The sequence below is a fragment of the Lepus europaeus genome, chromosome 5, assembly GCF_033115175.1.
Source record: "Lepus europaeus isolate LE1 chromosome 5, mLepTim1.pri, whole genome shotgun sequence".
Classification (NCBI taxonomy): Eukaryota; Metazoa; Chordata; class Mammalia; order Lagomorpha; family Leporidae; genus Lepus; species Lepus europaeus.
The window spans coordinates 115,807,454-115,835,280 of record NC_084831.1 but is presented as its reverse complement, the minus strand read 5'-3'; the positions used below and the strand labels follow the sequence as shown (position 1 = coordinate 115,835,280).

Here is a 27,827-nt window from a genome sequence, read left to right as displayed (position 1 = left end):
CCCCGCCACGGTCCCTGGACCCGGGGCAGGCCAGGCAGAGGCTGAAGGGGAGGACTGAGCCGACGAAAGCGGCAAGGACAGCCCAGTGTCATTCCGGGGGGGCCCGAGGGACATGGGTCTGCTCGCCTTGGTCCGCGCCGCTTGCTTGAACTCCGTCACCACGAGGAAGGACCGGGTGACAGCAAGGCCCGTCCGCGAGCCACAGGAACACACGCGCTGCTGGCGGGTTAGATGTGGAGTCGAGGAACGCCCCGGCGTCAGAGCCCTGGTGTTTGGGATTGCTCTGAGCGTGGGAGGATGGGGACCGAGCTCCAGCTGAGATGGAAACACTCAGGGGCGGCAGGGTTTGGGGGACGGGCTCGTGGTGGTCTCTGGGGACCCCAAGGCCTTGCTTGAGAGAGATTCCCTCGGGCGTCTGTGTCCCCGCTTGCGTGTGCGTTGTCGTGGGAGCTCGTAGCGGCTCAACTCTCAGCTCCTCGTACCCTGGGCGCCTTCGGGTCTCCCTCCCGCCGGCCACCCCCGGGTGCCCTGGCGGCTGCGCACACCTCCCCGGAGGCCCGCTGTCTGCTCCCCAAGGCTGCGTGCTGTCTGAGCTCAGCCGGGACGCAAGGCTGCCTGCGGGGCGGGGCTCCTGGTGGGTCCGGTGCGATTCGCCCTTTGGCGAGAATCTGGAGGGGGCGGCCTCCCAGGGCTTCCCGGAAGACGAGAAGAGGCGCAGGTGTGGTAACATGGATTAGTTCTTCTCCGACGTGCGTGTCCAACGCAGCCGCTGCTGCTAGGGAAACACAGCAGGCAGCGCTTGCTGCGTGTCCCTGGTGGTCTAGTGGCTAGGATTCGGCGCTTTCACCGCCGCGGCCCGGGTTCGATTCCCGGTCAGGGAAGGGTCGTTTTATGCCCCCTCGGTCTTCGCAACTCTCACTCTGGGCCTGCTGTTGTCATCTCCATTTCCCACTCAGGCCCCTGTCATCCCACAAGCAACCTACCCCAGGCTACACAACGATGTGGCTTAAACTCCGCCACTACAGTGCAGTAAGAAATGAGCTTTTGAAAGTGTGCAGGAAAATTTCACAGGAGTCTGTCAAGAGCTGGCTGACGCCCAGCATGGAAACTCTCTGTGGGGCTCTGCCTGGCCTGTGGCACTGCAGCCATCAGCATTCACTGCTCCCAGCACAGGGAGATCACCATCTGCAGCACACTCTCCTCCAAGGCCCAGACCAGTTCAACACATGGTGAACACTTCCTCTGCAGCTCAGGGTGAAATGTGAAAGGGAAATGGGGATTCCTTCCTAGGAGGATGATGTGAGTAATAAAGGGCTCCTCCTTATACCTGCCACGTGAAGGAGAGGGAGAAAGAGGAGACTGATGGGGTTTATATTGCTATGCAAATAGCCCAGTGGGTCCTGAGTGAATTAACACAGTCTCAATCTCCTGCCAAGAAAAGATTATATGAACATACTCCAGGAAAGCAAAGCTGGACATAAAGAAAGGGAAGACAAAGACTGATGCTGTGTTCTAAACACACACCAGCGATGCTGCTGCCCAGAGGGCTCCTCTGTCCATGCAGGAGCTGCCCTGGCCCCTGGGGGTTTTTGGAAGGGGAGCATGCTGCTGGCACCACAGTTACTCATGGCCTTTCTTTCACCAGACATGCAGGCTGTTGGTTTGGATGGCAGTGCAGCAATGGGAATAAACCACCCATGTTTTGGGGGGAAAATAAAAGAAACTCTGTGTTGCTGCACAAAGTGTGACATTGTGGCCATTTACCAAGACTTGGCAATGTCAGAGACCTGTCTTTAGGAAAATCACCTTTCAACTGTCACTCTGATGGGACCTTGGGAGGAGGCAAGGGGACAGGATGCCTGATAACTGAGCAAGACTGGTAGTATTCCTACATGATTGGAAAATGCAGGGATACCATCCACGGACTATAATTATCAAGACCATTTCAGAGCGCGGGGGGCTGGTGCTGTGCCATAGTGGGTAAAGCCACTGCCTGCAGTAGTGACATCCCATATGGGGGGAGGGTTTTTAGTCCCAGCTGCTCCACTTCCAATGCAGCTCTCTGCTGTGGCCTAGAAAAGCAGTAGAAGATGGCCCAAGTCCATGGACCCTGCACATGCATGTGACCCAAAAGAAGCTCCTGGTTCCTGGCTTCAGATCACATCAGCTCTGGCTGTTGTAGACATTGGGGGAATGAACTAGCAGACGGAAAACCTCTCTCTCTCTCTCTCTCTCTCTCTCTCTCTCTCTCTCTCTCTGCCCCTCCCTGCCAGAATGTAACTCTGCCTTTCAAATTAATAGATAACTCTTGAGAAAAAAAAAAAGACCATCTCAGGAAAAGAGCTGTCCCATGAAAGGCAGGTTGTGTATATGGACTGTGGAGTTGACTGAAACTTTCCCGTGCTCCCATCACTCTCCTCTATGGGCCACTGTGCGTGCATCAGATGATCTATCCAGTGGTGGCAGTGTGGCTCAGGCGAGATGTCAACCAGGAACACTGAAAATCATCTGACCCACCCAGGACTGCACTTGACACCTGAGCCCAGCACTCTTTTCAGCCTATATGCCTTTTCAAGGAGAAGCTTCTAGGCATGTCTACACAGATGCTACAGCTCAGTACTGACAGAAGCGGTGAGTGTGCAGAAGGAAGAAGCTACTGGAAGGTTTTGAGCCACACTTTATTTACAAGGGGAGCACTCACAGCCTGCGTACTCAGCAGAGGTGGCTTCTTGTGCCTCAGACAGGACGATGTCACTGCTGGAAGGCTGAGCACAGTTGCGCTGGCCGGAAGGAGTCAGATACCATTCATCCACCGCATCCTCGGGCTCCACACTCCCTCCCTCCCCCTGGTGCTCTCGGTGGGGCCTGGTGGGAGAGGCAAGATGAGAGAGGTAACCGAGTTAGCGAACAAAGTTCATTACAGGTCCTGATCTGAAGCTCATGAAGCAGCACCAACACCAGAGAGGACAACGCAACAAGAAGCAATGTGGCATCCACTTCTGACGGGGCGAGGTGTGCTTAGAGCTGGGGTAGAGACAGCAGCAGGTGCTCAGTGCACTGACACATAGCTCAGTGTGAAGAAGACGACTCAGGAACTGCCCTAAATCCAGTTAGACACCCAAAACAGTGAACACAGGATGTGTAAATAAAGCATTGTGTTTTATATTACATGAAGTGGCACATAGAACATTAGCTCCTGAGACAGCAAAACCTCCCTGGACTCTTCTACCTTTGAGATTTCTCCAGATATTTGATGTCATTTGAGTTTGTTTTTCAAGGTAACTTTCTGGGAATGAAACATCTGCCAACAAATCTCAGGAAAACTGTACAGAAATGAGACAGGCATCTCAATCTGGGGTTCAAGCATGAAGGTTTAAAACTCACTCAGAAACCAAGGGCCACTGCTTGGTTTCCCTTTCGGTCAGACTGATTAAAAGTGAACTTGAGACAACAGTTACAGTTATTGGAAGTCTGCAAGCTAGCTTAGAAGTTTAGCTGTCAACACCCGCAGCACAGCAGCTATGTGCAGTGCCCACCAAATCCTCCTGTTGGACCAGGCTCTTAGTTAAGCAGGGGTGGCCACACTCCCCTTGTTGGAGGTTCAGAGATCCCTGAACAGTAAGCTTGTGCTGACAAGTAAGTGAAGAGAGGGACACTAATGGAGTTCCTAAACCACCTGGAATATGACTTAGTGTCATTCCAGAAAAAGAGCGGTTTCCAAGTTGGCTGATATTCGAAGCCCTGTATACCAGCCATAAGGAAGCAGTTGCATAGGCAACGCTACACTGTGGACACAGCTGCACAGGGGCGAAAGACATGCATGATACATCTTCCTAGTGCATAATACAACGACCGCTGTGGTGTTCTCATGAAGCCATCCAGGCTTCAGAAGATTTTGAAAGTACTTGCACAGTGTACAGAAACTTATTTTTACAAATTATCACTTACAATGGTGAGAACGCTGTTGATAAAGCAAGCACAACTGAGGCACACACTTGGGGACCGAACACTTCTGTCGGTCTTGTATCACAGATGTCAAATGCAAGTCCCCCAAACGGACCTCACCGGCGCCAGCCCACGGGACCCCAGGACTGGGTTCATCCTAGGTGTGTGTTTCAGGCCTCCTGGGCTCCCAGCAGGTGGTCTAAGAGAGTGGCATGACGTGGGGAGGTGGCCTTTGTGGGGACAGCAGAAAGTAGAGACAAGAGACAAGAATGTGCTCATCCGCGGGCAGCACCTGGTAAAAATGCAACGGCAGCCGTCCCTGGGTGGGCTCGAACCACCAACCTTTCGGTTAACAGCCGAACGCGCTAACCGATTGCGCCACAGAGACTGGGCTCTGAACGCACAGGGACCGATCCTTCCCCGGGCAACTTCCGGCTTTGAAGGGAGACGTTTCGGGCTTCGGAGCCCGGTCACCGCCGAGAGGCCAGCGGGAGCCGGACTGTGTGCCACGCAGGCAACCGTGCTTAGGGAGATCGGGCAGCCGCGGGGCAGCCGCGGGGCCTTCCCAACTCAGGAGCCCGCACCTGGCAGTCAACACACGGTCCGCACACCGCAAGAGCACTGAAGTCTGAAGGCCGGTTCCATGGTGTAATGGTGAGCACTCTGGACTCTGAACCCAGCGATCCGAGTTCAAATCTCGGTGGGACCTTCGCCTTTAACTTACTGAACAGCCATTTTGATTGTTTAAATGGGATTTATTACCGCTCCCGAGGTCCTTCCGCCTTCTAGGGGACAAGAAGGCCTCTCTGCAGGGTACGGACTGCTCTGGGCCTCGGTGCCTCATTGTCCCCGGCTGTAACCTGGAACCTCGCAGGTTTGTCCGGCTCTCCCTCTCTGCCTGGAGTCCGCGTTCCAGAAACGGGTTCTTTACACCGGCCCGGTCCCCAGGGAAATGGTGTAGAATTCTACACTGGGTGTAGAATGATGTGAATGTGCTGGAGCTGGGAAGCAGGTGACCATGAAGCTTGTTCCCCGTCAGCCTGTCAGTGCAGCCCCTCAGGCCCTGCCGTGGAGTTCAGGGAATTAGCAGGAAGCCTTCTCTTAAGCGAATGTGAATACCTTGCCTCACTGTAATTCTCTCCTGGACAGGATGCACCTCCAACCTCTACTGGCAGGTCCTGGATTCCATTGTGCAGCTGTATGATGAAAACAGGGTCCTCAGGGAAAAATACCAGAGACTCCCTGTGTGCAGGAACCCTGTGTGCAGAGGTAAGTGGTGAGGGCACAGCGGGAGGCCTTGGAAAATGTTGCCTTCAATGAGTCTTCTCATGAAAGAAACTACACAGAGAGCTTTTAGGTCTTCTTCTCCCAAAGAGAACCCAACAGCAAGGAAACCAAACTTTTAGGGAACTGCTTCTGGGTTTGCATTTGCCTCCCCTACAATGGATGGAACAAATCAAAACCAAACCCCAAATCCTTCCCTAAGAAGATGGGTTGACGGGAAACACCTAAGGAATGAGAAATGAGCATTTTTCCACTTTTCATTTTTTTTAATTTTTTTTTTTTGACAGGCAGAGTTAGACAGTGAGAGAGAGATAGAGATAGAGAGAAAGGTCTTTCTTCCATTGGTCCACCTCCAAAATGGCTGCTACTGCCAGCGTGCTGTGCTGATCCGAAGCCAGGAGCCAGGTGCTTCTCCTGGTCTCCCATGTGGGTGCAGGGCCCAAGCACTTGGACCATCCTCCACTGCCTTCCCTGGCCACAGCAAGAGAGCTGGACTGGAAGAGGAGCAACCGGGACAGGACCGGCGCCCCCACCGGGGCAAGAACCCGGATTGCCGGCACCGTGGCTCACTATGCTAATCCTCCACCTCACTTTTTATTAAAGAACTTTTTGGTTATTTACTGAAGATATTCCTGGAGACGCCCTAAGGAGAAATTACCTTTGCAGAATGTTGCTTTCCCCTGGGATCAGGGGCATCAGCCAAGATCTATGCCTTGCTCTTCGCTTGGCAATTTGCTTTTTTCTGCTTCTGCTCACTTCTTTCCACCAGCCCTGCCTTCTGTCTGTACAAGAACACTGACAAGACTCACCGGGCAAAGCGTGTTCCTGTCCCAGCCAAAGTCGTGCTCTCCCTGTAGAACTTGTCCAGCTTCCTCCAGGTGGAAGCCCTCCCTCCGCCTTCCCTGACATTCTGTGATGTAGCAGAAGACATGTTGGTGTCCAGCTCAGGCTTTTGACCTCTAGGTCATGTGGGTTGAGTCCTTAGCCCCTTGTCACCATGATCTTCTCACAGTCTTGTTATTGTCCAAGGACCCTGGTGCCTCTCACACTGTAGGGCTCTCCCTGTGGCCCCACCCTCCTATGAGATGGATTTAGGAGAATTTTCCTGCAAATGTCATCTCTTTGCTGTAACAAGTCTGTGAATGTGCATGTTTGAGCTACAGCTCTCATCCTAGGGCCTGACAAAGACCTTTATTTTCCTCAGGGGCAGCACGCAGGGTAAACTGAGGCCAAGGAGGAGGAGCTGGTGGGGGTCTGGCTAACTCACCTGCAGCAGCAGCTGGGAGCAGGGCTCTTGGCATCGGGAGGTGCTGGAGCCCTCTGTCCCACACCACGGGCAGCCAGCACACTTCAGGAGACTCTGCCTTGAATGTGCTAGCGCCACCATCTCCTTCTGGCCTGCAATCCACTCCTGTAACTTCTCCCCTTCCCCACAGTCCGGCTCCCCCTGGTCTCCATCTCCACCCAGCTCCAGCCCCAGCCCCAGGCCCTTATCAGCAAGACCACACAGAAGATTGTTAATGAGTTGTTTTTGTTTGTTTATTTATCTATTTCAGGTAACAACTGAAGTATTAAATGACTTGTTTAATTTCAATACCAAAAGTTAAGTCAGCAATAATTCTCCAATTGATGAGAAAATAAAACAACAAAGCAAGTCTAAATCAAAGAAGTCACCATCTCTGAGAACCAAATTACACGGCAGGACCAATGGACCCTTTGCTTGCAGAAATCCCAGCCCTTCTTCTGCAAATGGGATAGCCCCTAAGACACCAATGCCCAGATCAGGAGAGGATCCTCAAAGGCACTCATCCTTTTCCCTCCCCATCCCAGCCAGGAAAGAGCAAGGATTTGAGTCCAGGAACAGGCAGAAAAAAAGTCCCTGCAGATGGTTTACCAGCTCTTAGGCACATGTTCATTTTACTTGAACGGTAGGGTTTAGAAACCTCAGAAAATAAATTTCATTTTACATACATTTTGTTGCCTATCTTTTTTGTACAAGTTGAAATTAAAACTTTCTTTCTCCAGCAATGTCTATCCTTCTTTTTAAAGGTGTTGTTATTTGGAAGGCACGGTGACTTGCACACACACACAGAGTGAAAGAGAGCGAGAGTGAGAGCAAGAGCGAGAGAGAGAAAGAGAGAGAGAGGTCTTTAATCCGCTGGTTCACTTCCCAATTGGCCTCAATGTCCAGAGCTGCACCGATCTGAAGAGAGGAGCCAGGAGCTTCTTCCAGGTCTCCCATGCAGGTGCAGGGGCCCAAGGACTTGGGCCATCTCCCACTGCTTTCCCAGGCCATAGTAGAGAGTTAGATTGGGGGTGGAGCTGCAGGGTCTTGGAATGGTGCCCATATGGGATGCCAGCACTGCAGGAAGCAGCTTTACGCGCTATGGCGCAGTGGTGGCCCCTAAACTCCCATCGTCATAGGTACACTCCTGTATACTGCAGAGTGGTAGCACCAGTCCAGGGCCATCAATCATTCCAGAATCAAATGTCACTAAGTCCCTGGGATTGCACAGGAAAACTGCATTGGGTCCCCCACTCTGACAACTGACATAGGTCAGGCAAGAAATTCTGTGATGCAGGAGGCAGGTCTGTAGGGTCTGTAGGAGAGCAGGGTCACACAGGTTCACTGCCAGACAACCCAAGGGAACAGTCACAGAATCTTTGCAAAGAGTCTTGAGAGGTGGCTCTTCACTCCTGATGTTGAAAGTCCTCCTGAGCGCCCGGATTTCCGTCCTAAAGGTTTCAGTGCAGCCCACAGACGGAGACATGTGCCCAGATTGCACTGGGCATTTTCACAAACTTCAGTCTTGTTTGGATTTCTTTTCCTGAAGCTGAACTTTTCCTGTCCACTGACTTGTCTTTGGCAATCCACCATAAAGCTGGACATCTTTGAAACACAGGAAGCCCCAGGCTTACCAGACCTCTAGGCTAGCAGGCTGATTCAGGTAGGCACCAGGGAGACACTTTCCCCACACTCTGGTGTGGGAGGGGCCTTGGAGGAGAGTGCGCTGCAGATGGTGATCTCCCTGTGCTGGGAGCAGTGAATGCTGATGGCTGCAGCGCCACAGGCCAGGCAGAGCCCCACAGAGAGTTTCCATGCTGGGCGTCAGCCAGCTCTTGACAGACTCCTGTGAAATTTTCCTGCACACTTTCAAAAGCTCATTTCTTACTGCACTGTAGTGGCGGAGTTTAAGCCACATCGTTGTGTAGCCTGGGGTAGGTTGCTTGTGGGATGACAGGGGCCTGAGTGGGAAATGGAGATGACAACAGCAGGCCCAGAGTGAGAGTTGCGAAGACCGAGGGGGCATAAAACGACCCTTCCCTGACCGGGAATCGAACCCGGGCCGCGGCGGTGAAAGCGCCGAATCCTAGCCACTAGACCACCAGGGACACGCAGCAAGCGCTGCCTGCTGTGTTTCCCTAGCAGCAGCGGCTGCGTTGGACACGCACGTCGGAGAAGAACTAATCCATGTTACCACACCTGCGCCTCTTCTCGTCTTCCGGGAAGCCCTGGGAGGCCGCCCCCTCCAGATTCTCGCCAAAGGGCGAATCGCACCGGACCCACCAGGAGCCCCGCCCCGCAGGCAGCCTTGCGTCCCGGCTGAGCTCAGACAGCACGCAGCCTTGGGGAGCAGACAGCGGGCCTCCGGGGAGGTGTGCGCAGCCGCCAGGGCACCCGGGGGTGGCCGGCGGGAGGGAGACCCGGAGGCGCCCAGGGTACGAGGAGCTGAGAGTTGAGCCGCTACGAGCTCCCACGACAACGCACACGCAAGCAGGGACACAGACGCCCGAGGGAATCTCTCTCAAGCAAGGCCTTGGGGTCCCCAGAGACCACCACGAGCCCGTCCCCCAAACCCTGCCGCCCCTGAGTGTTTCCATCTCAGCTGGAGCTCGGTCCCCATCCTCCCACGCTCAGAGCAATCCCAAACACCAGGGCTCTGACGCCGGGGCGTTCCTCGACTCCACATCTAACCCGCCAGCAGCGCGTGTGTTCCTGTGGCTCGCGGACGGGCCTTGCTGTCACCCGGTCCTTCCTCGTGGTGACGGAGTTCAAGCAAGCGGCGCGGACCAAGGCGAGCAGACCCATGTCCCTCGGGCCCCCCCGGAATGACACTGGGCTGTCCTTGCCGCTTTCGTCGGCTCAGTCCTCCCCTTCAGCCTCTGCCTGGCCTGCCCCGGGTCCAGGGACCGTGGCAGGGCCCTGGCTGCGCGGCTCCTGTGGGAGCGGCGGGCACCCGGCAGCTCCCGGGGCGGCCCTCAGAGGAGCCCCAGCGGCTCCTTCGGGGATGTGCGAGGGCGGCGAGGCGCGGGCGTGCGTGGCCGCAGGGAGTGCGGGTTCTCCAGAGGCTGGCGCCCGTGCTGCTCCCGCAGGGGAACGGACACTGCCCCCTCTGTCTCGCAGGACCCTAACGTGTTCGTGGAAACGCGGGGTTTGTTATCCTCTGTGGATGGGGGAAGTGACCGATGGCGGCGGGAAGGGGACGAGAAAGGCACGATATTGTCTCATGGAGATACCAGGGCACAGGCTTCATCTGCATGGCTTTCAGGGAAATATTTTAGCAGGTAACACTGTGGTAGGTTTCCGTAGTGTAGTGGTTATCACGTTCGCCTCACACGCGAAAGGTCCCCGGTTCGAAACCGGGCGGAAACAAGATTCTTTTCCTGAAGCGAGGAGCAGAGTGAAGAGGAGAAGTGGCCTCGCAGCTCCACGTTTCTCTTCTCCCGTGCTGGCCATTGTCACCCCGCTCCTGCCACATTTACAAGAGGGAAATGCTTTCAGGTTTTCTTTCCTTTCTTTCTCTCTCACTTTCTCTCTATATATATATTTCTGTTCTTTTCTTTTAAATATTTGCTTATTTATTTGAAATACAGAGTTAGAGAAAGATGGAGACACAGAGCGAAGTCTTCCTTCTGCTGGTTCACTCCCCAAATGGCCTCCACAGCTGAAGCTGAGACAATCCACAGCCAGGTGCCAGGAGCTTTTTCCAAATCCCCAGGTGGGTGCAGGGGCCCAAGGACTTGGCCATCCTCCGCTGCTGTCCAGGGAAGCAGCCGGGACACGAACCCGAGACTATGGGGAAGCCAGCGCCACAGACCACAGTGTAGGCCCCTCAGGGTTTCTTACAGGGAATCTTCTCCATAGGCCTCAGTCCTCTGCCTAGGCTGACCTGAACCAGTGCTTTCTGGTTTGTGAGCTCCAGAGGGGAGCTGAGAAGGGGCCTGCTTGGCTTCCCATCCTATGGGAACACAGCAGCAGAACCCACTGATTGGTGGAGAGAAACTGAATTTAAATCCGCATCTGGATCTCAAACCAAGCTGATACTGTCAATATTCCTCAGGCACCCCGGTTGACAGTATCTATTTACATTAACCCACCCCTACCCCAGAGGATTCTCAGGACACTGTGAGGGTCCCATGCCCCCTCTGAAGGTTCAGGCAGCCGACAGTTTTAATAACTGGAACCCCAGCGTGTACTGAGTGCGTCCTGTGGCTCCCAACCCCTTGCGCACCCTCTCTTCTGCTTTGTCCCTGGAGTTCTCGGCGCTGTCTTCTCTGGTGTGGAGCCACCAGAGCCAGTGCTTTGCCTTCTCTCCCAGGAGAGTTTTAGTGCCCTGGTCTTAGATGGTGCTGCTTGGAAGGGCTTGGGTGGCCAGTGGAGGATGGCCCAAGTGATTGGGCCCCTGCACCCACGTGGGAGACCCGAAAGAAGCTCCTGGCTTCAGCCTGGCGCAGCCCCAGCTCTTGAGGTCATTTAGGGGGTAAATCAGCAGATGGAAGATTTTTCTCTCTCTCAGTCTCTGTAACTCAGCCTTTCAAACAAAGAAATAATTCTTAAAAAAAAAAATCTGTTGCTTGACAGGTATAGGCCCATAATAACTTCAGCACACACTGGTAAGATGAGATGTGCACAGCTCCGCACTGCTGCAGGCTCAAATGCCAAGAAATACCAGACTCTCCAGGATAATGGACAATCAATTCAAAATGTAGAGCTTTGACGCCTGCATCTTCATCCGGCTTTTCTCATATGTACCACTTTCATTTCCCATGATTCCAGCCCTTCTCATTCAACTCCCTCACTTCATAGTGGACACCGTGCAAGTTGGGTGCTGGAGTCCAGCTCCAGCCGGTCCAGCATTTCCTGAAGGTGTGAGAGGCATTGGCACAGGAAGAAATGAGAGACACACTCACAGCAAGGCTGAAGGCATGGCTCTAGCTTTCAGGCACCAGACTTTATTTTCATAGCATAAATCACATATGATTGATTCTTTCTTCTTACAATAGCAAGTCTGTTGTCCATTTCCTTAGAACCACTGACCTTGTATTTTATGGTGCCTCTAGATTCTATGTCTACATCTAGTTACAGTTTCTTTGATTTTCAGGGGGCATATTTAGAGCATGGGATACAATCACAGACAGGTGCGAGACAATGGGCTGCCCACACAAGCCAAGGCCTGGAGCGCTGTCGAGCTATGCAGAAATTGGCTACACAAGCTAGAATAGTACCTTCCTAATCTAATCTTTACCAGAAGCCCCAAGTTCAAAGCAGGCCCTTTTTAAAATGTATCCCCTCTTTTGTAGTTCTCTCTGTAACGCTTTATTTTCTTTATTGTACTTATCTAAAGGTTCACGTAGATCTATTCCACAGTTTTGACATCCTAACCATTGTTGTATTTGTAGCACATATTGAATTAAAGCTTCAATAACATTTATCTTTGTTTTAGTGGGAAGTATACACCAGGGAGCCTGTTGCCTTTTACTTCTTTCCCACAAACAGCTCAACCTTGCATAAAGCATCAACCCCTTCTCCTACACTGACATTTGACTTGATTAACATCCTACCAAGCAATGGACATTTTGGGGATTATGAGACTAGGTGCTCTTCCCTAAAATTAGAAATACAGGAATCATTAGCAGCAGCACCAGGAAGCTCTGGCTTTCTTATGCAGAGTGTAGTTCCCAACAAACCTAAAACCACCAAGAGGACCACAGCAGTCATTCTCACGCCTTGCTGAGACACCTTCTGCTGTGACCTTGTCAGCCAGCCCAAGTTGCCTTGGCCTCACCAGTTGGGAATTCAGTTTGCTTTGTTACTCAGCCCCTCTTCTCAGGATGTGTGGTTTCCCCAATCTCAGCTCTCAGGCGACAGGGGATAGAGGTTCTTTCAGGGAAGAGAAAGGAAATTTTAGGTCACTTATCTCAGGTCAGGAGGTCTTACATGTTCTTCCTCAACATTTGACTGTTGTTTAAAGATAAACACTTCGTTTTCTTTTATTAAAGATGTAATTTTCAGGCCAACACCTGTTGACGCACACACTGCGGGGGACGTGGACCCCTTCTCAGAACAGCGTCTGAACTTATGGAGGCAGAGATGGCGGCCCTGGCCAAGAAATCTGGTTCACGGTGTCTGTGCCCCAGGCCCCCAGGTGCTCTCGCCGGCTCCGCGGCTCCTCTCCTTCCACAGGGAGGCGGCTCAGCGCTCAGCCCAAGGTCCAGTCCGTGATCCAGGACCTGGGTGTTCTTGAAGTTTTCAGGGACCGTCCAGGAGCCTAGGTGGTAGTGGCAGGGGCTCCAAGAACCAGCATTCCAAAGTGCAAAAACTCTCCTACGCTCTTGTTGAGCGCAGTAACTTTGAGATTCTACTCAGATTGTGTTCTGCTTCAGGTGGGACGTGTCATCAGGACAGGGTTGCCTAGATCAAGGATCCTAACAGTGGCCTGTGCAGTGTAATTTTGCAGAGAAGTGTAAAGATCCCGAAAACGCAAAAAGCAAACCTGCATTGGCCGGGAATCGAACCCGGATCTCCCGCGTGGGAGGCGAGAATTCTACCACTGAACCACCAATGCACCTATAACTTGTAATGCAAAGTAGTAACTACTGAGAGTATCCCCCAAATACAGCCATTGTTGCAAAAGAGGTTTATTGTAGTGTTGATTAAAAGCTAACAAACACACGCATACAGAAGTCTTTTCATAGAAGATTTTCACAAAACTATCAATATCAGAATGTCTATCTTTACCTGAAGCAACTCAAAAAAGGTTCTTTGCAATTGTATGGCAGATCTCCATTGTGAAACATCAGAAATTCATTCAGGTTGCTTGTTTCTACTGCTGTCTCCAATGGTCAACTTCAAAGTGTTGCCTCAGTGGTTCTTAGAAGGTGACCTAACTGGTAGCGTTAGGTAAGTAAAGTTCTCAACAAAGAGAAATGAAGAAGTAATCTTTGGTTCATGGAATTGTACTTTGTAGGGTTTTATTTATTTATTTATTTATTGTAAAAGTAATAACCAATCTTACGATAATAGCATGCTGTCTACTTTATAAGATGTTTAAAGCATTTAAAGGGATGTATGATATAAAAAGAGCAACAACTCTTGAGGTCAATGTTGATTTATTTGGGAATATCCAATTTCCTCAATTAGTATGCTTTAATTTATCAGCTATGTAAGGACGTGGCTATTTTAAGGAAATGTTGATGGTTGAAATGTTAACATATTGGTCTTTTGATGAAGTTCAAATAGTTGAGAGTTCTGTCCCCAGTTCTCCCTGGGGAAAGGAAGCTGAGGAGAAGAACCTGGAGAGTCGTTGTTCCCCAAGTCAGGTCTGGGAGTCCTGCTGGCCTTTGGAGGACAGGAGCTGTGACAGATCATGCTTCTCTCACTGGGAGGCCACGCAAGGTCCACGCTGGGTCAGAAATTTGGGCTCAGCAAGGGAATCAACCTTCACTTTGAGCTTGCACAGCCTTGGTTTTATTTGTCCTCTGTCAAAGACACACAGCAGGTCTCTCCAATACACCTTCAAATACCACCTCTATATGCCAACAACATCTATATTTATTCCCACAAACCTGCACCTCCTACTCTCAACTTCCAGTTCTCAGGTCAATGTTGCATGCATCTTAGAGTCTATGCTAAATCTGTGCATCAGGTCAAATGCTAACGCTCAGCACAGCAGACAGTTCCTGTCAGCATCACGACATCACTGCGCACAGCAACACTCTATGATCAGACCCAAGAGCAGCATCTCCTGAAGAGCAGGGTATCACCTGAGGGCTTGAATTGGTCACTACAATCTATGTGTCCCCCTGCTTAGTACATTTACTTACTGCCAAGCCAAATCTTGCCGTACTCTTTGGACACACTGTCTCATTCTCACAACGTAAGTTGCTTCCAGCTTAATGTAAAAAGGGCATAAGTTTATTGAATACAAGCTTACTGCCACTTTTTGAACTACTTTCCACCGATCATCTCTTACTTCCACTAATAAAAGCAGATGAAAACTTGGCTTCCCTTCAGCCAGTCTGTCCCATGCCATTCACTTCCACACTGGACCCTGTGTGAACCGTCCACATCTGACATCTGGACACAACTGCAGCCTGAATCCGTGTAGTATCCCTGTTTTCATCAGTTAGGCCATTAACACCTCATCTGCCTCCTGCTTCCTACATGCTCATCATTCTAGTATCTCTTGCCAGCACTCACATTCAGGGACAATGACCTACTTGACATAAGAAACTAAGAAGATGATGAACTTTCCAGAGTCCTGTCATTGAATCCCTTAGTGAGCTATTTTAACGCAGGCTGCCACTAGCAAAGTGCCAGCTGATTTGGTTCCCTGGGCAGGGTACTCTTCCTAACTTGCGGACCACCATCTTATTCCTCTTCTAAGTCTAATTACCTCTCCCAGGCCCCACATCCAAATGCCCTCATCCTGGTGACTTAGGGGTCCAGCGAACCAATCTGAAGGTGATAGACATCAAGTAAGTAACACCAGCACCTGTGCTATGGGATCGGCTGGTTTTCGGTTTGTTCCCAGACCACGATAAAATGCCTAACACGTCCGGGAAAATCACTGCTCCCGTGTTTCTGCCCTTTTCGAACCAGGGACCTTTCACGTGTGAGGCAAACGTGATAACCATTACACTACGGTACCAGAAAGTGAGAGGGCTTTGGGATATGCCTCAGAAAACCTGACATCTGTCATCTTCAACTATCAACATTTTCTAATCTACAAAGGTCAACTGCATTTCCAAACTCAAGAAAACAAAAAAACAAAAAACAAAACGTCCCGGGAACCACCCCTGATTCCTCGGGCAAGGAGCCTGCAGCTCCGGATGGGTCCCGGCTTAGGGTCCCTTGGAGGCCCCACTCTTGGCTTTGGGATCCCGCATCTCACACAGGGTTTCCGGGTCCAGACGGAGCGCTGGGGGCCATTCTTCTTCCCCGCTGACTTTGCAGCCCCAGAAGCGGCAGGATCCCGCGGGCGGGTCAGGGGCGGCGGGGCCAGGCTCGTGGACGCGCCCCCTCGGGCGGGGCTGCGCGCGGCGCCCCGGTGGCCTTTGCCTCGCCGCCGGCCGTCAGCGCGCTGGGCTCTCTGCAGATGACGGCCGCCTCGGGCCCACCGGGAGCCGCCAACCCTTCCTCCCCGCGCCCTCCCCGGCGTCTGCGCTTCGTCCTCCCGGCACAGAGACCCCTCGGCTTCCTGCCGCAGTCGCTTACTCCCTTCGACGCGACCCAAATCCGGTCGTGGAATGGCGACCCCGGGTTTTAGTCGGTACGGTGGCAGCGTCCCAGGGCGTCGGCTGTCTTAACGCACGGGACATCAAGCCAGGTCAAGCCACGCTTGGGCGCCACGAGCCGCGACTGACGCGGGTTAGACCCGGGTGCAGCGGCCCGCGCCGATTTCACCGTTGCCCCGGTGTCAGTCTGGGGACTCCTTGTGAGGGACGGCTTCGTTTTACCCTTCACAACTCCCGAAACGCGTTTTCTGGGCTTTGGGGAACTTTCCCGTCCCAGGGGTCACGCAGTGCGCATTTTAACTTGGGACCCACGGAGACCACGGCCGTTTTCACCGAAGGCCTGGACCTCGCGTGCGCCTCACAGCAAAGGCCAGGCAGCTGGGAAGAGGTTCTTCTGCGTAAGGACGCCCGTGCCTTCGCTCCCCGCGGCGCGCTGCCGCCGCTCTCCGCCTGCCCCGCTGGTCTCCTTCAGACGGAAAACTGGGAAAGTCTGGGGAGGACGAGCCGTCCTCTCCAGCAGCCGCTGCTCTTCCGGCAAGCGGCCAGCGCGTCTCCTTCGCCCGCGAGGCTCCAGGGCGCCCACGCCGGGGAAGGCGCGGGCCGGAGGCTCCCCGGGGCCCCTGGCCGTGGCGCTGCACCCGCTCTGTTGGCCCTAACCGGAGACCTGGACGTGCGTGGATGACTTGGTCATCCTCAGCGGCGACTGCAGGCCGAGCCCCCCAAGAGACGGACTTCAGGGCAGCTTAGATCAGGAACTTCCGTGAGATTCCCGCCCGCCTTGTCCACTCGGGGGAGAGGACTCGCCGCCTCTCTGTCGTGTCTACGTCCTCTGGGGTTCCACGTGCACAGGACAAAGGGAGCAGGAGCAGGAGGGGCACTGTCGGGAGGCTGCACTGCTGGGGCAAACCTCATAAAGCGCTCCCTGGTTCATCTCGACGCACGGAAAGGGAAGGGTGCCAGGCTCCTGACCTCGCTCAGGGAACCCGTCCTTCCTGGCCCCAGAGAGCAGACCCAGAAGAGGGACAGATTCAGAGAAAAAGCTGGCCGGCGGCCCAGCCCCACGACCCCGAGAGGAAGTGTCCGAGCCAGCCGAGGGTCGTGCGGAGAATTGTTCTCCCCCGCCTCCATCAGAGCCTTGGCTGGAATTCCGAGCTCGCGACAAGGAGGGAATTGTGTAGTCAGAGGTCCACCCTCGACCGAGAGGAAAGCACGAATCCCTGACAGGCTGGACTTGGGAAACACCAGCGTCAGGGAGGGGTTCGGCCCGAGGATATGCGAGAACGGAGCGTCCAAGGCCGGAAGACCGCAGGCGCAGGAGGCTGCAGGGAAAAGATCGGAGGGCAGAAACTCCTAGGGCTTTTCCGTCCAGCCCGTCCAGGTCCCTGCAACTCGGGGACCCTGACGAGGTCGGAAGGTGGAGGTGCCGGCGCCCGGCTTCTGCAGCTGGGCGCCTCCCCGCTGGCGCCCCCTCCCGGCAGCCTCGTCCACTGTCGGGCTCCGGCTCCCAGCGCCGCCGCCTCGCGGACGGACGCAGGGCTCCAGGTGAGTGGTGAGGCCGCCTCGGGCGAAGCCGGGGCTCCGCTGCCGCCACCACCAGCGCCACTGGCAGGGCTCTGCGGGTGGCGTGGGTGCTCGCAATTTGGAGAAAACGGGGAGGCGTCGGCCTTCTGAGCATTTCCTTGGAGGCAAGGGCAGCATCGGCCAGAGTGGCTGCGACATTTTGGGTTTTTGATAGTTGATCATTTTTTCTACAGTTTTGCCTTACAAACATGTATGTGTGGGGAGGCAGGCTTAAGTTAGTCACTGTTTTGAGTGGAAGGTGGTTTCCTTCCTAACTGTATTCTACTTTCAGATTATTCATAAACAAACATGTTTGCCATCTCAACTGAGTGATACAAAATATTAGATTGTTTCCTTTTTTTTCTTCACTCAACATATCCTCATGTTCTTTTCTCCTATACCCGACAGACAAAGAACTATACACATTTTAGGTAGGTTGAAAGGAAGCATTGACTGGTGTGGCTGGAAATGCTTGCCTTTTCAGTGAAAAGCTTTCACCGAGTCACCTGGACAGGTAGTCACGCAGCTTACATAGACAGTAAGCTGGAATAAGGCCTGAAGTCATTAAATAGAAAGAAAAGGGGCGGCCTCTACTGAGGATGGGGGCAGTGAAATGTTGGTTTCAATGCAGCCCAAACTGGAAGCGTCTACATCCGGGAGAAGGGAGGTAGCCAGAAGTCCCCTCAGGAGAAGTAGTCAGAAGGCCTTCATGGGGTCCCCTTGGTGACATTCTCCCGGGTCCTTGGCAGCTGGGCCTCAATACGAGGGCATCAAGGATATTCCTAAGCACCTCTGGGTCACCTAAGCAGAAACCGCAGCCATCCAAGCAGTCTGTCCCCACGTGTCAATGGAGACTCGCTTGTCTAAACTTAAACTGCAGCATTTCGTCCCGCGTGCCTAGGACCCTTCACCACGTAGGAGAAGTGTTTTCTTGCAAGAGAAGCCAATACTGGCGTCATGTTCAGTAGGAAGCATGGTCTCACACGCACACGCACACACACACGCACAGCCTGTCCCTAGGGCCCTCCAGATGGACTCCAAAACCAGCTGCTACTGGACAGGGAAGAGATGGATAGTGCCAAGTCCCGAGGAGGGCCTCCGCCTCTCCCATCGTGGACGGAGTTCTGCTCCTGGAAGTATTCCTCCTCGGCGTCGAGGAAGCCGTTCTCCCGGCACAGGGGCAGTTGGGGCTGCAAGCTTCACGGCCTGCTCCCTGCTATTCCTGAATTGACTCGTAGGGACTATAGAAGCGGGCAGAGCCAGGACAGGTCCAGCAGGTGGAGACCAACCATCTCCTTGCTGAGCAGTGCCAGCGCAGCGTCGGGTGGGGAAGGCTGGGTGAGCGGCGGCGTCTAGAGCCCACCCCGCGGCTCAGAGCTTCCCGGTTGTGTGACTTCACAGTGGCTAGGTGCTGCCAGCTTCCTGTCGTCCGCTGCTGGCTCGCTCAGGCTCTTGGGCAACCAGGGTAGTCAGTCAGACTGCACCCCCCCACCCCCGCCCTCCTGGTGTGGCGACTGCTCTGTTCATCATTTTCACTCCCAGAAATGTGGGGTGTGGCAAGGTAGGGATGCAAAAGAGCTGGCGTTCAAAGCTCTGGTTGGCCGAGCCACACGCGCACGGTGCTGGTCTGAACATGATTAGTTTGTGTTCCTCCAACACCAGCTGCCCTTCCGGGTTCTTCTGGTAACTTTGTTGGACACTGGGGTCTTGGGCTTGGCCGGAGCTCCAGAATAATCCACGTAGGGCAACCCTTCAGGTGAGTGCAGCTGCGCCCTGAGGGTCCTTCTGCCTCAGAAAGGCAGATAATAGTTTCCTGTTCTGCGAGGGTGAATGGAACCGGTGGGAAATGGATCAAAGGAAAGGGAAAATTCCCAAGAACTTTCCAAAATTGTCCAGGTGGGGGCTGTCAGGGAGTGACTGCCCTGTGAGACTGGTGCTTAGACTTGTCTTGTCCTGACCTTGACCCGGTCCCAGTTCCAGTCCAAGCAGAGACATGCTGATTTCTGGGGCATCTTCAACTGTTTCTCTCCCTAAAGTAGGGTAATGACTAAGCTTCTATTTCCAGGATTAACGTAGAGTCCAATGATGGTACTGAGGGTTTTCTGCCCCCCCCACTCTTCCATAGGAACCCTGGAGATAATGGTTACATGAAAGTCTCAAAAAGTTCTCATTTCTGTCACCTTTCTATCCGAGATGCCCTCCTGTGAGAAGAACTAAAGGAACATAATTGGGTTGACTTTAGGTTTCTTCTCTGTCTTTATGATATTTTCCTTAGTAAACAATTTTTACTTGATCTGGAAGTCAGCAAGAAATGTCAAGAAAAGAGAAGGCACAAGTATTGAAAGGTAGTTGCATCCTTGGACAAAAACAAAAAAACAAACAAACAAACAAAAAAAACCTCGTGGAATAGATCTATCTTACTGAACCAAGCAAGAGTTTGAAATGAACTTTGAGCAAACACAGACTGCCTTCCAAGGATAAAATTACTAAGAATCAAATTCTGACTATACAAGAAAATGACTTTGAGGACAACTTTCACTTTTCATTTTTAGTGCAAATAAAAAATATTTTCTTTATGTCTACCAATACTCTAGCCACAAGGGCTTTTTGTTATCTGTTTTAGATGATACTGGCAAAGAGGATGTGATTATTGGTGGGATGGCAGCAAAATCCAACAATGTAGGGAATTTACCTGAAAAGATTCAAAAGAAGGCTTTGATTGCAGTAGGGTTATGCCACCAATTGCTGAGTTAAAAGGTTAAAGGGGGGCTGGTGCTGTGGCGTAGCTGGTAAAGCCGCTGCCTGCAGTGCCAGTATCCCATATGGGCACTGGTTCAAGTCCTGGCTATTGCACTTCCAATCCAGTGCTCTGCTATGGATTGGTAAAGCTGTAGATGATGGCTCAAGTGTTTGGGCCTCTGCACCGTGTGGAGACCTGCAGGAGGCTCCTAGCTCCTGGCTTCGGATTGGCGCAGCTCCAGTTGTTGGAGAGATCTGGGAAATGAACCCTCTCTCTGCCTCTGCCTCTCTGTAACTCTGCCTTTCAAAATACATAAAAATAATACCATGGGAAAAAAAAACCTAAATGAAAGATCTCTGTGAGTGAGATCCCAGTGGAAAGAACAGGGCCATCAAAGAAGGAGGTACCTTTCTCTGAAGGGAGGAGAGAACTTCCACTTTGACTATGACCCTATCAGAATAAGAGCAAAGTCAGCGAACTCTAAAGGCTTCCATAGCCCTGACAACTCATGACTAGAGCCTAGGGAGATTACTGACGCCATGAACAGGAGTGTCAAATTGTTAAGTCAGCAGCAGGAGTCACTGTGTACTTACATCCCATGTGGGATCTGTCCTTAATGTGTTGTCTAATGTGAAGTGATGCTATAACTAGTACTAAAATAGTATTTTTACACTTTGTGTTTCTGTGTGGGTACAAACTGATGCGGTCTTTACTAATTATATACTGAATCGATCTTCTGTATATAAAGATAATTGGAAATGAAAAAAAAAACCTGGTGTTAAATTGGAAATGGCATAGAAAATTAATTAATTAAAAAAATATTATGTAGGATCTCTGTCGTTAATGTGCTGTACACTGTTATTTAATGCTATAACTAGTACTCCAACGGTATTTTTTTCACTTTGTTTTGCTATATGGGGGCAAACTGTTGAAATCTTTACCTAATATATACTAAACTGATCTTCTGTATATAAAGAGAATTGAAAATGAATCTTGATGTGAATGGAAGGGGAGAGGGAGCGGGAAAGGGGAGGGTTGCGGGTGGGAGGGAAGTTATGGGAGGGGGGAAATATTTAAAAAAATAAATCTTTTAAAAGGCAGTGTTACAGAAAGAGGTAGACAGAGAGAGAGAATTCTTCCACCCACTGTTCACTCCCCAGATGGCCGCAATGGCTGGAGCTGAACTCACCCAAAGTCAGGAGCCAGGAGCTTCTTCCAGGTCTCCCACTTGCATGCAGGGACCCAAGGATTTGGGCCATCTTCCACTGCTTTCCCAGTCCATAGCAGAGAGCTGGACTGGAAGAGAAGCATCCGGGACTAGTACTGGTGCCCATATGAGATGCCGGCACTGCAGGTGGTGGCTTCATCCACTATGCCACAGCACTGGCCTCAATAAATAAATCTTGGGGGGGAAAAAAAAGAGTCAAAGGATTGGCAACCAAGAAGTCTTCTTTTCATACTCTGGAACTTGCTAGAACCTAGGCTTATATCTTTTTTATCCTCTGCTCTTCCAAACTCCTTTAGATCTGTAAACCTGGGGAGACTTCAGACACTGGGGACATGACAAGGGAAATCGTGTCACAGTACATATTTTTGGGATCATGGGAACATCTTGTAGTTAAATGATTTCAAGGCTAGACTGGCAGGCCAACTGCCCTCCTGTAACTGTTCCTTATCTCTCTCAAGAATGAGTTGTGGCTTAACTGATAAAACTTCTGATGCAACTCCCTGCTAAGGGCATGGAAAAACAGCACAAGATGACCCAGAGCTTTGGCCCCTGCTAACCCATGGAGATGTGGAAGAAGCTCCTGGCTTCTGGCTCCTGGCTTTGGCTTGGCCCAGCCCTGGCTGTTGTCACCATCTAGGGGGTGAACCTGTGGATGGAAGATCCCTCTCCTTTTGTAATGCTGACTTTCAAATAAATAAATAAATCTCTAAAAAGGAAAGAAAGGAAGCAAGCCAGCTTTTGTAAACTCCATCAGCAAACTCAACAGAGATATCACTTCCCTTTGGTTGTTTTACACACTTAGAAGCTGGCTCCCAGCAACTTTTACTGCTATTTTACCTCATCCCACGGTGAATGCCAGAGCTTCCGTTTTTAGCTTAATCTACATCCTCTGGCAGTTGTCACTTCAGGTTTCTCTTTGGAGGAAAACTAAATATGAAAGATGAACTTTTCTAAGGCGTTTACCACAACAAACCCTGGGAGAGACGATAAGTTCAATTATTTGAGTTGATTTCGGTCAGTAGTAATACTGTCCATATTAGCACAATTCTCAGCTTTTCCCTTGTGTCCTGAGAGAGAAGAACACAGACTTGAAGGAAGTCACCCTCCAGGAGGACAAGAATAAGTAAGAATCTGAGGAGGAGAAGTAGAAAGATAGGCAGATAAATGGGACAGGATATTGAGGACTACAAGATGGCTCAAGTCACATCTGTTTTTTGTTTTGTTTTGTTTTGTTTTGTTGTTTTTTGGTTGAATAATCAGGTCAGTGCAAATGCCTAATCTAATATGTTATATGAGTAGGAAGGAGCAGTGTGTGCGTGTGTGTGTGTGTGTACACAAGAAAGCACTATGGTAGCAAAGATCCAGTTTGCTAAAATATACTGGTTTAAGTCTTTATGAGGTGGTGCTATTGTTCTACTTTTAGCATATTTGTAGTGATACTGTTAGACCAAAACTCTTGAGACCAAGGATTCTTTGAGCCTTAGCAAGAAAAGGACTGGGTCCTTGGACAAGTTCCCCAGCCACCAGGAGTAAGGCTAATTTTGGAAATAAGTCTACTGGACCTAAGAGCCATTTTTGTAACCAAGATTTAGAAAAGGAAAACCTATAAATTGTTTATATTGAACTTATAGTGGCTATAGATAAGATATGAGATAGATAATATTAAGCAGGGTAATTTTGGGGTAGGAGGACCCAGTTGTTTCTGGATTGGTTGAGGTTAACAGTCTGAAAGTTTATACAAAAGCAGGAGGCAGTGGCTCCCTTGAGTCAGCAGCCAAGGGTTATAAGCCAAGATTTCAAAATACATTGAAGAACATAGAAGTCTTTTGTTGGATTCAGCCAGCAAACCTGTTAACTGATTAACTTCCCCTCCGCCCTTCTAATGAAATTTAGGATATCTCAGAAATTTTCTTTTATCAATATCCTCTGCTAGAGTTGATATAAAAGTAAATGGAGTGATTCTGGAGGTATATAAGCTTAGGTATGGATTTTGTATTTTCTAGAATTGGGCCTTGAACATGAACATTGTCAGTCCATGGCATGCAGAAAGCAAAATATTTGTTCAAATCCTTATGCGTGGACAACTATGCATAGGTTTGTAGCAAGTAAGGAGTGGGGTGGCTGCTATAGAACATTTGAATGAAAATAAGGAATGCGATGCACCAGAGGAATTGGGAGAACAAAATGAGGAGCTTAAGCCTCAGGTTTTGGTTGAGTAACTGCAGACTTCTATGACTGTTTTCAAAAAGAAAAATTACATATCTAATGAGGGTGCAGGCCTGAGTTCTACAAACTAAGCCTAAGCGGAATCACCACTTTCACAGGATCTCTGTTACAGTCAGGACAGGGATTATAAAGGATAAGTATTGGTAAGATGGCTCATAGGAACAGAATCTGGTGAAGCTGGAGGTTTTGAAACCCTAACCACCACTGAGCTTGCTGTTACATGAGAAGCAGCCCTTCTTTCCTTGTCTGAGGGGTTTATTTCCATTTGCCTACAAAACCTCTAAGGCTCTCCCCTGAATAATTGCTTTACAGGGGCCTACTGCTCCTCTTCAGGAGACCTGCCTGCCACCACCATGGATCATTGCTCTGGGCTCCAAATGAGATACAAATTCCAGCAAGCCCCAGAGGGAAAAGTACAAAGAGTAGTGACCTATGAGAAAGTGAAATACAACAAGTAGAACTGGAAGATTTTGCCAATTCATGTGGAGAGAAATTGTGAGGGATGCCTCTATGAATCCAAATGGAGCAGATACAAGGAGGAAGAAATGTAATAGTGAATCAGGCTGAATGAAATTCTTTTTTAAAAGATTTATTTATTTGAAATACAGAGTTAGAGAGAAGTAGAGGCAGAGGCAGAGGCAGAGGCAGAGAGAGAGAGAGAGAGAGAGATCTTCCATCTGGTGGTTCACTCCCCAAATGGTTACAATGGCTGAAGCTGGGTAGATCTGAAGCCAGGAGCAGGCACAGGAGCGCAAAGACTTAGGCCATCTTCTACTGTTTTCCCATGTCATATCAGAGAGCTGGATCGGGTCTCAAACTGGCACTCATACGGGATGCTGGCACTGCTAGGCCACAGCACCAGCTCCCTAAATAGAAATTCTATAATCCATGTATCAATCTGAGCAGCAGAGAGATGCTCTTATTGTTCCTTGCTTTGTTGATTAGAACTTGAACTCCAAGGAGACCTACAGTAGATCAAAATGAAAAGCCAGAGCTTCTTTGGTGTCTTACAGAGGAAAGTATCTAAAGGTTTAGTGAGGTCAGGAAAGGATTTATCACGTAAGACATTTTCTTAAAGACACTACTTTCGGCCGGCGCCGTGGCTCAACAGGCTGATCCTCCGCCTTGGGGCGCCGGCACACTGGGTTCTAGTCCCGATCGGGGCACCGATCCTGTCCCAGTTGCCCCTCTTCCAGGCCAGCTCTCTGCTGTGGCCAGGGAGTGCAGTGGAGGATGGCCCAAGTGCTTGGGCCCTGCACCCCATGGGAGACCAGGAGGAAGCACGGAGGAAGCACCTGGCTCCTGCCTTGGGATCAGAGCGGTGCGCCGGCTGCGGCGGCCATTGGAGGGTGAATCAACGGCAAAGGAAGACCTTTCTCTCTGTCTCTCTCTCACTGTCCACTCTGACTGTCAAAAATTAAAAAAAAAAAAAGGCACAACTTTCAACAAAGCTGTGAGAACACTCAAGAGACCTATCCTTGCATCCTCAAAGAATACTATTTTATGAAAGACAAGGGAAACTGCTTCCATGGAACTATGATCCTAGAAATTAATGGGGAGGATGAATTGTAAGGGTCATTAACAATAAGGAATCACCAAAGATAAGATAGCCACAGTTACTACAATGGGTAGCAGACCTGAGCCAGCATCAGAATGGCTAACCCCTCAAAACTCTTTGGTGTTAACTCTGCCATCAGTGTCCCTGAAACTGAAATAGGTGGGCAGCCTATTAAAGTCTTACTTGATTTGTGTAAGCAGAAACACTCTCGGTCTGGTGAACATAAATCTGAGTTGATCATGATAGGCCCTCAACAAATTCACACTTATAGAAAGAACCCTTTTGGTTAAAGGAGAGGTAGCTTTTCCCCAAGAAAAGAACCTATTTGCACAGGTAAAAATGAACACTCTCAGACCTTTTGCCAATTGGCATGTTCATGCTGGAATCACCTGAGTAGATTGATTTATTAGGTAAGGCATTATTTAATATTAAATTATTTAATATTATGTAATATTAAATATTACATAAAATTATAATCAGGGTTGATTGTCAAATTGAAATGAGGCAAGTTTGGAGTTTGAACATTTGTTTGAGTATTAACGTTTTGTTATAACTAAGTGTAAATTTTCATTGGAGTAACTGTAAATGATATTGCATTTTTAATTTTGATTTCCACATAGTTACTGTTAGCAATTTAATTTGTTGATCTTGGTCCTGTAATCTTACAGAATGCATTTTATTTGTTGTTTCTATACCTTGGGACTCTATACATAGACAATTATGTCATTGGAAATAAGGATGGCTTTCTTTACTGTTGGGTTTCTTGCCTTGTTACAGTAGCCAGAACTTCCACTATGATGTTGGATAACAGTAGTGGAGACAGATGTCCTTTCCTTGTTCCTATTCAAGCAGGAAAGCATTCAGTCTTTCACCACTAAATTTAATGATAACTGTAGGCTTTTTTTTTTTTTTAAGATTTATTTTATTTGGAAGGCAGAATGAGAGTCTGAGAAGGAAAGACAGATTTTCCCTCTGCTGGCTCACTTCCCAAATGGCCACATCAGGCAAAGCCAGGAGCAGGAACACCATCTGAGTCTCCTATGTGGGTGTCAGGAGCCAAAGTATTGGCATCTGCTGCTGCTTTCTGAGGGAGCTGGAGAGGCACTGAACTGGTGCTTGTATGGTTTGCAGGCATCGCTGGTTGTGGTTTAACCTGCTGTGCCACAATGATGGCATAGCTGTAGGATTTCCATAGACATTCTTTTTTTAATTTAAAGACGGATTTATTTATTTGAAAGGCAAAATTACAGAAAGAAAGGGAGAGACAAAGAGCAAGAATGATCTTCCATCCACTGATTCACTCCTTAGGTTGCCGCTGGGGCTGGGCCAGGCTGCAGCATGGGTGACTGAGGCCCATACACTTGGGTCATCTTCTTCTGCTTTCCCAGGCCCATTAGGAGGAAGCTGGATTGGAAGGGGAGCAGCCGGGACTCAAATCGGTACCCATTTGGGATGCGGGTGTTGTAGGTGGTGGCTTAACTCATGTTTGTAGATGTTCTTTATCAAGTTGAGGAAGCTCCTCTCTAGCATTATTTTTCCAAGAATTTAATTCATTAATGGCTATTGGATTTTGTAAAATACCTTTTCTGCTTTAATTAGTATAATCATATGCATTTTCTTCCATAGTATGTTGAATGTTGCTGAATTCAATTTACTGCTATTTTGTTGAAGATTTTTGAGTCTAAGTTCATGTGGAATGTTGGTTTGTACATTTTATACTGTTTTTGCATGGTTTTTGTATTCAGGTACTATTAGTTTCATAAAATGAGTTGAGAAATGTTTCTTGTTCTTACATTTCTAGAATATGTTGTATAGAATTGGTGTTAATTTTTCTTTAAATTTTGGTAGAATTCTCCAGTGAAAACATGTATGTCTGGACATTTCATTATGGGAAGATATTTAATATAAATTCAGTTTTTGTGATGCTTTAGGACTATTGAGATAATCTATTTTATCTTGGTTGAGTTTGCTAGTGAGAAATTAGCCCATTTTCTAAGTTGTTGATTTGTAAGTAGTGATTGAAGGCCGCTCACCACTTCGAAACCCATTTCATACTTCAGTATTGTTTTTGTCACAACACTGGTCACACAATTTTACCAATTTTGGCTACTCACGTGAGAGCTCCTTGAAAGTCCAGATAATGTTTTATTGATCTCTGAATCTGTGGTTCCTACTGCTTGGCCAACCATAAGGAATTCTCAGGAACATTTTGTCCAATGGCTGAAAAGAGAAGTGGTTGCAAACCTGCTGTGTCCAGTGTGGCAGGTATCTGTCAGGTTAACCCGAAAGAGGAACGGCATCCTACAGATTAAGGAAGCAGACTCAGATTAGCGATTTCAATGTGGAGAAACAAGGGGACACTCTGTTCACTGCCAAAGCTGGAGGCAGAAGCAGAGGCCCAGATGTCTTGTTACTCCAAGTATTTATTATTAATGGTGGCATGATCGATTAATCATAAAAAATGTGCGGTTTTGTGAAAACAGGATTTCATGATGAGGGAGTTTACACATAGTGAAACAGGGAACGATGGGGAGTTGGTGTTTACAGGAAAGACGTGTTTCCTTCGAATCTGGGACTAAGAGAACAACCACAGTGTGGAGGGATCTTGAGGGGTCTAATTATTAACTGGGGTGAATGTCTGTCCCACCTGCTGTTTACCAGAGCCCAAAGCATTTCCTTAGCTGCTTCAGCAACATGTCAAATGACCTTTTCCATTGACACAACTCAACCCATCACCTCAGCAATCTGGCCAAGCATGCCGTCAGCAG

The 27,827-nt window shown here is 49.8% G+C and overlaps 6 non-coding genes across 6 annotated transcripts; 3 read left to right on the top strand and 3 right to left on the bottom strand.

Moving 5' to 3' along the window:
* The first annotated feature begins 809 nt into the window (after positions 1-809).
* TRNAE-UUC (transfer RNA glutamic acid (anticodon UUC)) lies at positions 810-881 on the top strand. Its single transcript has one exon. It is a non-coding gene; the product is annotated as a tRNA-Glu (tRNA).
* A 3,378-nt stretch (positions 882-4,259) lies between these two features.
* Positions 4,260-4,333, bottom strand: TRNAN-GUU (transfer RNA asparagine (anticodon GUU)). The gene has a single exon. It is a non-coding gene; the product is annotated as a tRNA-Asn (tRNA).
* Positions 4,334-4,582: 249 nt separating this feature from the next.
* Positions 4,583-4,654, top strand: TRNAQ-CUG (transfer RNA glutamine (anticodon CUG)). Its single transcript has one exon. It is a non-coding gene; the product is annotated as a tRNA-Gln (tRNA).
* A 3,896-nt stretch (positions 4,655-8,550) lies between these two features.
* On the bottom strand, positions 8,551-8,622 carry TRNAE-UUC (transfer RNA glutamic acid (anticodon UUC)). The gene has a single exon. It is a non-coding gene; the product is annotated as a tRNA-Glu (tRNA).
* Positions 8,623-9,810: 1,188 nt separating this feature from the next.
* On the top strand, positions 9,811-9,883 carry TRNAV-CAC (transfer RNA valine (anticodon CAC)). Its single transcript has one exon. It is a non-coding gene; the product is annotated as a tRNA-Val (tRNA).
* Positions 9,884-13,005: 3,122 nt separating this feature from the next.
* Positions 13,006-13,076, bottom strand: TRNAG-CCC (transfer RNA glycine (anticodon CCC)). The gene has a single exon. It is a non-coding gene; the product is annotated as a tRNA-Gly (tRNA).
* Positions 13,077-27,827: the final 14,751 nt, after the last annotated feature.